The sequence below is a fragment of the Rhipicephalus sanguineus genome, chromosome 2 (assembly GCF_013339695.2).
Source record: "Rhipicephalus sanguineus isolate Rsan-2018 chromosome 2, BIME_Rsan_1.4, whole genome shotgun sequence".
NCBI lineage: Eukaryota > Metazoa > Arthropoda > Arachnida > Ixodida > Ixodidae > Rhipicephalus > Rhipicephalus sanguineus.
Window position 1 is genome coordinate 210,684,697 of NC_051177.1, and position 11,057 is coordinate 210,695,753.

General features: G+C 48.7%; 1 pseudogene; it reads left to right on the plus strand.

Annotated features, from left to right (window-relative positions):
* The window catches only part of LOC119382212 (signal transducing adapter molecule 1-like), a 37,181-nt pseudogene extending 31,370 nt beyond the window's left edge, over positions 1–5,811 (plus strand).
* Positions 5,812–11,057: the final 5,246 nt, after the last annotated feature.

The window sequence follows — 11,057 nt, forward strand, 5'->3', positions numbered from 1 at the left end:
GACCTTGACCGATCGTCTCTGTTTACGCGCCAAGCACGTGCGTTGCAAACAGCGGCCGCGCCCAAATTACGGCAGTCGCCTTTACAGGGGGTGATAGCACCCCCACAGATTAGAAAAAAAACCTGATAGCCAGGCATCTGAAACACAAGCTATATAGGTGGTTATGGCGCTTGACTGCGAACCCAGAGGTCGCAGGATCAAATCCTGGCCACATTTGACGGAGGCAAAATGTTCAGAGGCTTATGTACTTAGATTTAGGTGCCCGTTAAAGAACCCCCATGTAGTAAAAATTTTTAGAGCCCTCCACTGTGGCTGCCTCTCTTTTCCACTCTTTTATTTCATTTTCCTCCTCAAGGACGCTAAGCCATGCTCCTGACAATTAAGGGCTGCAGAAAATAGTCTTTCCCTTGACACAATCTCAATCAATCAATCAATGTAAGTGCTAATCAAGTTTCGGTCACTGGTACTCCAAAGCTCTTGATTAACGTGATTGAGACGTCCACTTCATTTGCAAGAGATAGAAAACTTGGTGGTAAACATCACTGGTTTAGTCAACTTGTTGGTCTAGTTAATACATACTTACTGAAATACAAAAAAAGATGCGTACCATGGAGGAAGAATTTAAGACAGAACAGAACAGGGCGTCCTTTTCTGTTCTGTCCTTAAAATTCTTCCTCGATGGTAAACGAGTCCTTTTTGTATTTCAGTAGGCAAACGTCACTGCCTAGTTGTTAGCTTGGCACTAGACCTCTACTTCCCAAGATACATAGCCCATAAAGAAGGGCTCACATTTTGTAATCATTGACATCTTTTTCCTGTAATAATCAAGATGACCATAGAACAATTGCCTTCTGGTTAACGTGAGAAGATGTTTGTGTTATGATACCAGGCAAACCTTCAGCCTAAGTTACTTCATTACACACTGAAATTAGTGAATATCAAATATGTTTCCTTTATGGAACACTGTAGACAGTTATTCCTATCAATGAAAACACACTGCAAGTAGGGCATTCTGAAGTCTACCACAAAGAAGAAGCTGAGATGGTCAAGGCAACAGTAAACAATACCAAAGCGTTTGCATTCTCCGAAGCCACACGTGGATATTTTAAAGTTGAAGTTAACTGAAACACCCTGCATATATACTTCACTTGAGACTTACACCAGCAGCGTTTTACTTGAGTGTCCTGCAATACTCCTTGCCTTTTGTTGTCGCAGATGCATTCTTAAGCGTGAGCGCACATACTTCTCCAAGAACGTCTTGCTCACTTTTTCTGGGTGTTGATCACACGAAACAGAAATGGCCTCTACGTTTCTTTCAAGAAACTTGCAAATAGACCTGTGCGGTGCCTTCAAATCTAGAACAGTGTCAGCTGTGACAAAACCTTTGAACGACTCAGACGCCACAGACCCATGAAAAGTATGGTTAGCTGGCTTCACTGCGTTCAATACTAATGCTGAATTAGCATTCTCATCGGAATTTCTGGCTGGTAAATCCTCCTCATCACTATCAGCAATGGAACTTAGAACATCATCACTCAGTGGGTGGGCAGATTTCTCGCTCTGGCTGACAGGCTTAAGTGGTCTTGCAGCTTGCAAAAAAGAAGTACTCAGATCCCTGGCTAATGGATCCTCTTCATCGCTACCAACGCTGCACTTGTCATGGGGTTCTTCACAGCTCCAGTACTGCCTTGAGCCATCCTCCAGGTTGCTGCTTGTGCTGTTTTCACAGGATAAGGTGGACACTGTAGTGGAAGCCGTTGTGGGCACCAAGAGGATGCTTGTGCTGTTCCCGCATGACGAACAGAACTGCTCATCGCAGTGAAAGAAGGCAGCAAAAGGCAGATGGTGCGGTTACCACTTGACGAAGTGGTCACCGCAGTGGAAGACGGCAGCAAGAGGCGGCTGGTGGTGTTCCCTCTGGACGAACTGGTCACCACAGTGGAAGATGGCAGCAAGAGGCTGCTGGTGCTGTTCCCACACAATGAAGTGGTCACCACAGTGGAAGACGGCAGCAAGAGGCTGCTGGTGCTGTTCCCACTAGGCGAAGAGGTTGCCGCAGGGGAAGACGTTGGCTGCACGAGACTGCGACTTGGTGGCTTGCGATGCTTTGGGGCAGCTGTAGGACACAGATCTGTTTTATAATCAAGAACTGGTAAGACCTGAGAGAAATCAGCCAATGTTTACCTTAGTGCAATAAAGTGAAGGCGAGCTGGCAGTCGCTAGGAACGCTTCTCATGCATTTTTTTATTCTGATGCTATGCATTAGCACATTTCTTCTTAATCCAACTGCTGTTCATGAGCACAGAGAGCAGAAAACGTATTTCATTTAATTAAAATATTACGCCATATATTCCAGCCAGCAAATCATGTGGATAGCTAGGGAGCCTTCATACACACATGCCTCCAACCAAGTTCCCTGTGAATAGCCACTCATGCTCTGTACTACCTACCCTAATGCTCGTTCCACTCATCGCATTCATGACCATTCAGGCTTACTAGCACACACACACACACGTTCATCCACTTGCCCTCACTAGAGCTCGCTCATGCTTGCTGACCGTCACTCACCTTTGCACTAACCTCCATTCGTAAATGACCGAGTATACTACTCGGAACAACCTGCATTCGCTTCATGTTCATACTGCGTCGACTAAGCCTTATGGCATGTAGCCCTACAGCACTGATGTCTTCACACCCTTCGTCAGTCACTGAACCTCTATTACTCGGCTGTGAAATGAATGTGGGACGAGCAAATTTCAATGCACTTAAGAATCGACATGCCTATTTATCGCATGCAGTGCGAGCCATTTTTAAAAGACGAGCTATAGAGAACTTTCTGAGCCTCCATATGCAGCTTAATATCACTGTACAGAACAGAAGCCTCGCAGTAGTTTGGTTTACCAGCAAGTCAGTGGCTGTCAATACAACACATTTTCATTACCTTTTCTATGTCGACAAAGATATCGTATATTATAGTGGTCATCAGCTTTCAACTCGCCTTTGTAAGCGACTAGATAACATGTCCTTCTGCCTGGCAAGAATATAAAGAAGAAGAATTTTACTGTAACCACGCACTAAAATGAAACTGATGTGAAGGGTAGGCGTACGTATGTTTAGCAAAAAGCTGTACTTCAGAAGTGCCTAAAAAACTGTGGGTAAACCCACGATACGATTATGGGGCACGAAATAGTGGGGGTGTCTAGGATTAATTTCGGCAACCTGGGAAATTTCCTGAACGTGTACAAGTGTTATCGCATTTGGACCTCATCAAAAATGCAGCCGATATGGCAGGGAATCGGACTCACATCCTCGAACTGAGCATTTCAACACCTACCTGCTAAGCTATCATTGCCAATCAAGGAGTCAAGCACACTGACATAGAAAAAAAAATGTCAAGCTTGAAACCCATTGCACCGATTTTCATTAGGTTTGCTTCAGTTAAGATATTTACCCGCGTTCGCCAAAAACTTCCAATTCAGGCCATGAGGAATATTTCTGAAGATCAGTTTTTAAAAACCACAGAATTGAGCTGACAGCTTGGCAGGAAATGACAGTTGTGTAAACTGCAATCGCATACAACATTTAAAGGAAAGAGATGTAGAGAAAAGTTTTGAACACTAATTTCTGAGCACGACTTTGTACAACCCTTGGCATCAGTTAAATAATGAAGTTCACAGATGATCGAGCAGATGTAGTTTGCACTTTTGCAATATCTGCGTTTGCTGCAAAAGTAATGTTTGTAAACTTGGTGCTGAGCTTACTCTTGCGACTTTGCGCAGAATAAGCAAAAAAAAAAAAGAACATGGTACCTAACACGAGTTTTTCCGCATTCGGTATAACAGATCCTTTCTTTCTTTTTTTTCCTTACATATGACTGTTTCTCTACAGATATCTTTTCATTCGATCCAACGGTTGCCTCACGATGTCTCCGTGCTTTATGTGTATTCCAACTTGAAAACTAGAGTTGGACGGAGGTAAAACTTTCTCTCGAAATATGATTGGAGGTCAGGCGAGTTGGTACAAGTGGTGTAGCCAGCGGGTGGCACACCGGGCCGTGGCCCCCCCCCCCCCGAAAAAATTTCTGCCTAGGTCACTGGTTGGTACGAGTCCGCGTAACGGTTGCACACGCGAAAGTCCAGATTCCCGTTCACCCACGCCTGCGGTAGCCCCCCTCCCTTTTTTTTGATGTTGTGTAACCGTAATTAATGTAATCGATGCGTGGCATGCCTGCAGTACGCAATCGTATAGCGTACAAATTACGTCACTATGTAACTGCGGTACAGACAGCATTGCAAAACACAGTACTCACCATGCATACATATGATGACGGCATCACCAACCACCGGTCTCGCTTGATTTGGGCCAGCCAACGATTCTTTCGCGTTGGGCTCGACGGGAAGCGAAACATTCTCACTCCGTTCCGACTGTTGTTTGAACATTGTGGAACGCAACAACCTGTCATGCTTTGTTCGCTGCGAGCAACCGGTGACCGCAGTGCAAGCGAACGTTGACGCGCGAGCGCACCACAGAAAACGATGAATTCACGGCGTCAAGTTCCACTCGTCGAACTGCACAGGTATATAGAGCACGTGTAACCACTGTTTCCATGGTCGTCGCCAGTGCTACATAACTAACGCCGCGAGCTGCGAAGACAATCTGCAACCACCTGAACATTCACGGCACTGACGTTTACCAACGTTGAGCCGGCTGAGCTGAGAATCAAAATGGCGGCAGACGAAGTTGGCAACAAGGGCGACCGTCAAAACTTGCGGGGCGTCGGCGTGTACCCTTTCAAAGGCTGACACCACCCTAAAACCGGGCGGGGAGGACGTGTGTGTATGAAGGCTCCCTAACGATGGTCTATATACCGAGCCATGCATCGGAGAACGGACACGAAATTACGTACAAATCCACAATATGCATACGTACATGGTGCTAGCGCTTCCCACGACCATAATGACACTGGCATGTATTGTGCCGAGGTGCGAGTACCTGTATTTGTTTACATCGATAATTTTCAAATGTCCGTGGGCTTATGTTTTTGTTTCTCGTCGCGTTAGCCTTTGGTGACACAACGGAACACATCTTTTGAACCACCTTAGCAACACGTTTCCGGCACGATTCACAACACGCGAGCTGTCTGCCGTGCTAAGCGAAACGTCACGCGACCAGCAGTTGCAGCCTCGCAGAGTGTCCTTCGTGCTGCGGCGGCCCTAAACATGGCGGCTTGTAGTTCGCGTGAAGGGCGCTCCAGGAGGACCCCTGCAGGGCAAAATAACTACCTGTAATCCCTGAGGGGACACACTCTTGACAGTCCAGTGGGTGCTTGGCAGGCGGGTGTGTCGATCCTTATGTCATTAGTCTTTTAGCAAGTTACAGAAATACGGTACCATGCTCTCATCCAGCGGCCGTGACGGTACGCAAATACGGTAAGGCCGTACGGTAGCGCACCTCCTTTCCCGCTAGTTGTGCTTTTGCCGCCTCAACGATCGGGAAAGGGAGGAGCGTTACCGTACTTGCCTTACCGTATTTGCGTACCGTACTTCCGTAACTTGCTAAAGACTCTATTGCAGACAGTGCACCACGTCGCTTTATTCCTCACCGCGCGCGCGGACCCGATTCAAAATAGATTATGTTATGCCGCCCAATTTCTCGTGATTTTTAGACGGGCGTTTTGAAGTGCCCCTGCCGACGCGCATGGTGCATGGCGGTCGTCGTTGTAGCAAGCTAATGCCACGGTGCAGGGTTATGGCCATGGACAAGTTCCCCCACTCGCCCGCCGCGCTGCTCTGGTTCCCATCATCGCAATGATCGTGCTCATGGCGCTCGTCATCTTCCCACCGTCTTCTTCCTGCTCAGCCTCATCACGAAACGTAAGCACAATATCCATATATACAGCCTTGATATACAGTGTGGTCTACGTCAATAGGATCCGTGTAAACGCGTGAAACGCGAATCGCATCAGCGCTGCTGACACTTGAAGCGGCGCATTCACAGAATGCATGTAAGTATTGTGGTGTTGTTGTTTTGGGTTTACTTATGTTATTCGTTGCCTTTACCGCCTCCCCCCCCCCCCCCGGCGCGCACGGCCTCGCCACACGCGCCGAACACCACCGCGGGTTCGAGCCCTGCGCGCTTCATGCAGGGTGCCGCGTCCTCGCTTGTCTCGCGCCGTGTACTGTTCGCAGTGCTGCGCACGAGAACTCGGCCGATCACCGCGAAGGGACGGCGAGCCCTCGCGCGCAGCGAGGGAGACCCTAGGCGACACTCTCGAAATTAGTTGTGTTATTACTGGGATTTTAGTACCAAAGAGATCAACCGTTTTTACACCAGAACCTATCGTAAATTAACATAATACACATGGCACCACTTAGCTACACAGTTATAAGCTATATCGATTAGTGGCCGTGAATAGCACACCTATAAAACAAACAAACAAACAAACAAACAAAGAATCAAGTTTGGAGAGCCGACCTACACTTCGGCCAGCGCTCCCGCGACCCGCGATCTCGCACCCCAGAGCAGAAGAAACAGAACAGACATACGAACACTTGAGAGAAGCATACGGTGCTCGATAGCGAGGCGCTGCCTCGGGACTTCGAGACCGCGGAAGGCAGCGCGCGCCCGCCGAGGACGGGGCCCTGACGCAACGACGTAACCACCGGCTGGCGACGAAGAACAAAAAACAAAGGATCGCCGCCGGTCGGAGAGGCCAAAGCGCATACGCACCCTCAGGCGTCCCGAAGTGGTTTCCCCGAACCCCGTCGCGCGCCCCGCTTCTCGGGCGAGCGCGAGCAAGGTCCGAATCCCGCCAAAATTAGGCCAATGGGACACCGTGTTTAAAATTTTAGGGGCGTGGTGGGAGAGAAGGGACGGCGATTTGTGACCAGCTGCTACCCGTCCGGTCGGGAGGAGAGAGACAGAGGGAAGATGGCGTCGAGCAACTGATGCGGACGCCTGAATTCCCACAGTACACAAGAGCACGCCACAACAAAGCAGAAAACTGGGCGAGTTGGTTTTTCCTTGAATAAACTTTAGTTGAAAGTTAGCGCTTGTGTTGTCGTGATCTTCTCCCTTTGTCCCCGTTGTAAGTGCGCGCTTTCCTGTGACGATGAAGAGCACGCCACACGTCTTCGGAAAGTGCAAACATGAGACGGCTACCGGCGTGTACAGACGAAACGCATTCGCCGGACCCAAGGGGGTGCTCCACAAGGTGCACTAGGAAATACGATATATAACTGCAGTTAAGCCTGCAAGAAAATGTCCCCCATACCTTCCTTAAAGGGACCCCTGACACCAAATTGAAACCTCGAGATGTTTTTGTTGTTTGACTTTCCTGTATACGGGGACACACCTGACTGATTATTATTGCACGAATGTTGCCTTTAAGATATCTTAATTTGGTTTAAAGTAAGCGTGAGTGCTCATTTGAGTTGGCTGCACCTCGCGACATCCTGGTATGACGTAGATAGAGGCCCCGTGTGACGTTCAACGAGTAAAGCAAGTATTGTGGACGTCACGGAAGGTTTGCGGGGTGCACGTGCACAATACGACGACTGGCACCCGGCGAGGTCTATTGTTCCGCACCCCTCTCGCTTTGTTATCGGGCTGCTCTCGAGGTAGTTTTCGTGAGGGGACACGCGCTTAACAGAGGGAAAAATCTAGGGACTTTAGTTCTACCGCGCGCGGGGCCCCGATTTGAAAACCGCGCTTTCAACGTCACCACAGCTTGAGTGCACGTGGTCTCTGGCGCTCCCCCGCATGGGGCGCTAGTTTCTTGTGGTTTTTAGGCGGGCGTTTTGAAGTGACGCTAAAATGGTCACAATTAACTACGCTAGAATTAGTTATACGATACGCTAGAGCATTTACGATTTAACTTAGGGATTACCAGACACAAAGCTACAAATTACAGTAAAAAAGCCACCAACAAAAATTTTGCTGTCAGGGGCCCTTTAATTAGTTTCCTTATCTTCGTTACGTTGTGTTTAACAAAGAAACGAGCCCTCGACCAGTGCCCCTGTTTCGTTGATACGCATTCATGTAAACGCGGCGGCATTGTCCTGTGGACGGCACGAGTTTTGTTGAGCCAAAAAGCAAAAGTCTTTGCTAATTGTTGGATATCATCGCAGTGCATGCGCGCCGCTAAGCGGCGTCACAAATTAAGGGGGCCCTGCAACACTTTTTGAACATGGTCAGACAACGCTGCCGATCGTTAGTATACTACAATTCTGTACGCAGCGGGGAATTCACAGTTACGTTTCAAGGAGAGCGTGAAATTTCTCGCTCTTCTCTCGGCAAATTACCTAATCGACAAAACCAGGCCCGTAACTAGGGGGGGGGGTTGAGGGGGTTCTGACCCCCCCCGAAATTTTTTTGATGCTTTAACTTTTCGGGTGATACTAAAATATTTACACGCCTTCACAGCGACCACCAGCTGCCAAAGTTACACTGCAACTTTCCTGGCATTGCTTCCCTCTTCTTCCTTTCTTCAAACCTACCCTTTTACCAGAACACCTCAGCGCTCCCTCCCCCGCACGCGCACCTGCCCTATTTGTACAGCTTTGCACTTCGCCCTCGCGTTCCTTCGAGTCTTTTTTTTTTTTTCGTCTTTCACCCCGTAGCAGCTCCTTTATTGATTCCAGATGCTTTCCTTGTGCATTGCCGCTGGAGAAGTTATCCGTCTGTGTGGACCGCACGTGTCGGCTTTGGGTTCCTACGAAAAGCGCGTCTCCTTCTGTGAAGGTAAACAGTTCGACAGCAACGGCAACACCAACACGACGTGCGCAAATTTGCCAGGGAACGAAACCCCTAAGCGGAAAAACTCAGCGGCGCATTCCGAGGACGCAGGCTGCAGGGTAAACTTTTCTCAAACTGTAGTCCTCGCCACCGAAACGAATCATCGAAGATGACATCTACTGAAAGACTGGCATATCCGAGCAACTTCGAACAACCTTAACCACACGCAAGGACATCTACCTCTTCTGTACACAGAAGGTATATGCGCCTCCCTACAAAGCGCACAAAGCGAGGATACAGCCGGCACACAATCCGGCACCAGCGGTCAACTTTCACAGGAGAGAAAAAACGCCGCCAAGCTGGGCTGCGCGCGGGAGTACAGAGGCTGACGTCGCAGCCTACAAAGTGCATTTTTGGGGGGTCACGGCTATTTAATTAGCGCAGCCCAGAGAGAATTATGCAGGCGCCCAGGGAGCCGTCTGTGAAAAGGTGACTTTTTCACAGGAACGGAGCAACACCTCCTTTCTGGACTGTACCAGGGGAGTGCAAATGTTTCGGCAGTGCATTCTTGGGGGTTCACGTATATTAAGGGGAGTATGCAGTGCCCGTGGAGTCTTCTGTGAAAAGGTCTTTAAGTAGCGTTAACCCAGTTTGCTGCAGCTGGAGTACAATAATGGGCCTGCATGCACACCAGCTGTAGCGGCGTTCAGAAAACACATGCGCCACGCGGGAGCCGGCGCGTTCATCACACTTCTACATTCTAGCCACTGCAAAGTGGATAAGAGAGGAAGAAACATCGCCCGCCGTTCACGCCAGGCAGTCTAAGCAGTCGCAAACGTCTTTTTGGAGCCACTGGCCACTTCTGTGTGCGTGCACAGGATTGCGGCAGCAAAATGAAAAGACACTCTGCAACAACGAAGCAAAGGAGTCTTGCGTCTTACTTCAAGAAAGTTCGAAACCGATGAAGCGGACGGAGAAGAACCGCCTCCTTCGAAGGATAAATACTTCGCCCTCCTCAGCACTGGTGGAAAGCCAAGCGCGTCCGAACTTCTGTAGCGACTCAGGAGAATGCACCGGTTTATATGAATCACCTGAGAACGAACACAAGCAGGACACCCATGCGCCGCCGGGAAATGATGGTGGCCGCAGTGCAACTCCAAGTGACCTTTGTTCTACGTTCAACGCTGGGCAAAGTGACGCCTTTACCACTGGGCAATGCCAAGGAAGGTGAGTGGCATGGCACCTACACATTCTGGTTCGCCTCCCCTCACACGTCTCTGATCTCTTTACTGTCTCTGCTTACGTACGGAACGACCTAACCTGCTGCCATTCCCGTCGCCGACTTTGCGCTGGCGACGCTAGAGTGGCAGCTTGTAACACATACATACCGTTTTTTGTACCGCGGTTACATTGTGTTACTTCATCAGGAGCCGTTGGTCGCGGTGTCCCCAGCTTTGGTGGTGCTATTGTCCAAACTTATTTCTTGCTTTAACCAGAATTTGAGGTTGACATAACCAATTTCTTTATTTGGGTACAAATATTGAAAAGTACCATCGAATTATTACAAGTAAGCGATGTACTTGTTTTATTCACGAAAATAAGCCAGTATAAATCTTAAAAAATGGCAGCCGTTCTACAACGCAAACCCCCCCCGAAAAAAATTCCTGGGTACGGCCCTGGACAAAACCGACTACGTCAACGGAGGAAAGGACCCGGCCATTGGCTTACATTAGCATTCTTGTGTTGCATAATTAACGCAGCCACGTGCTTCCCCGCGCTCTGCAGTTTGCTAGAATTTGAGAAGTACACGGGCCTCTAGCATTTTCGCATCCATCGAAATGCAGCCGCCCGTTTTCAGCGCTCTCGTCGGGACGGAAGGAGAGAAAAGGGCACTCAAAGATGTGCAACAAATCCCTGTATACTCCGCTCTTGGCTCGTACTAGACAGATTCTGAAATTGAGAGCGCAGCTGTTTATGATCGGCAGACCACCGTGGAGCGCGTTCGCAAAAACTATCATCATCATGCCGGCGCGCGCTCTCCTCCCGTTGCGGCCATTTGTCCGGCGTGGCACGTTGTAACTCGGATGGGGGAGAGAGCGAGTACAGAGAGAATTAGGAAGAAAGAGCTTATAGAGAGAAGGAAAGAAAAAGAAATAAAATAGAAAAGACAACGAAAGAAAAAGACAGAGAAAGAAGGAGACAGAAGAAAGAGGAAGAAAGAAATAGAGAGAGAGAGAGGAAGGAAGAGAAAAGGATAAGAAGAGCAAGAAGAAAGAAATACGAAGAACAGAGACAAAAAGAGATAGGCAAAAAACAGACAG